The sequence below is a fragment of the Sceloporus undulatus genome, chromosome 1 (genome assembly GCF_019175285.1).
Source record: "Sceloporus undulatus isolate JIND9_A2432 ecotype Alabama chromosome 1, SceUnd_v1.1, whole genome shotgun sequence".
NCBI classification, from domain to species: domain Eukaryota; kingdom Metazoa; phylum Chordata; class Lepidosauria; order Squamata; family Phrynosomatidae; genus Sceloporus; species Sceloporus undulatus.
In genome coordinates this window covers 346,851,901-346,852,244 of record NC_056522.1, presented here as the reverse complement: position 1 = coordinate 346,852,244, position 344 = coordinate 346,851,901, and positions in this window count along the sequence as shown.

Here is a 344-nt window from a genome sequence, read left to right as displayed (position 1 = left end):
GCTTACTGAATCCTTTCCTTCCCATGGCTCCACGCATCTTTCCTAACTTGATCCCTATTCGACCTCTTCCTATCTCCCAGCTTCCATTCCTCTGTTCACTCTGGAACTGTCGCTCTGTTGCTCCAAAAGTGACTGCTGTGCATGATCTTTTTCTCTCTAGATCATTTAACCTTCTCGCTCTTACTGAAACCTGGCTCCCGGCCCATGATACTGCTACCTCCGTTGCCCTTTCTTTTGGTGGTCTCTCATTCACTCACACAAGCCGCCCTGGGGGTCAAGGAGGAGGAGTCGGTATACTATTGTCCAATTCCTGCCAGTTTCAAGTTCTTTCTCCCCCCCCCCCC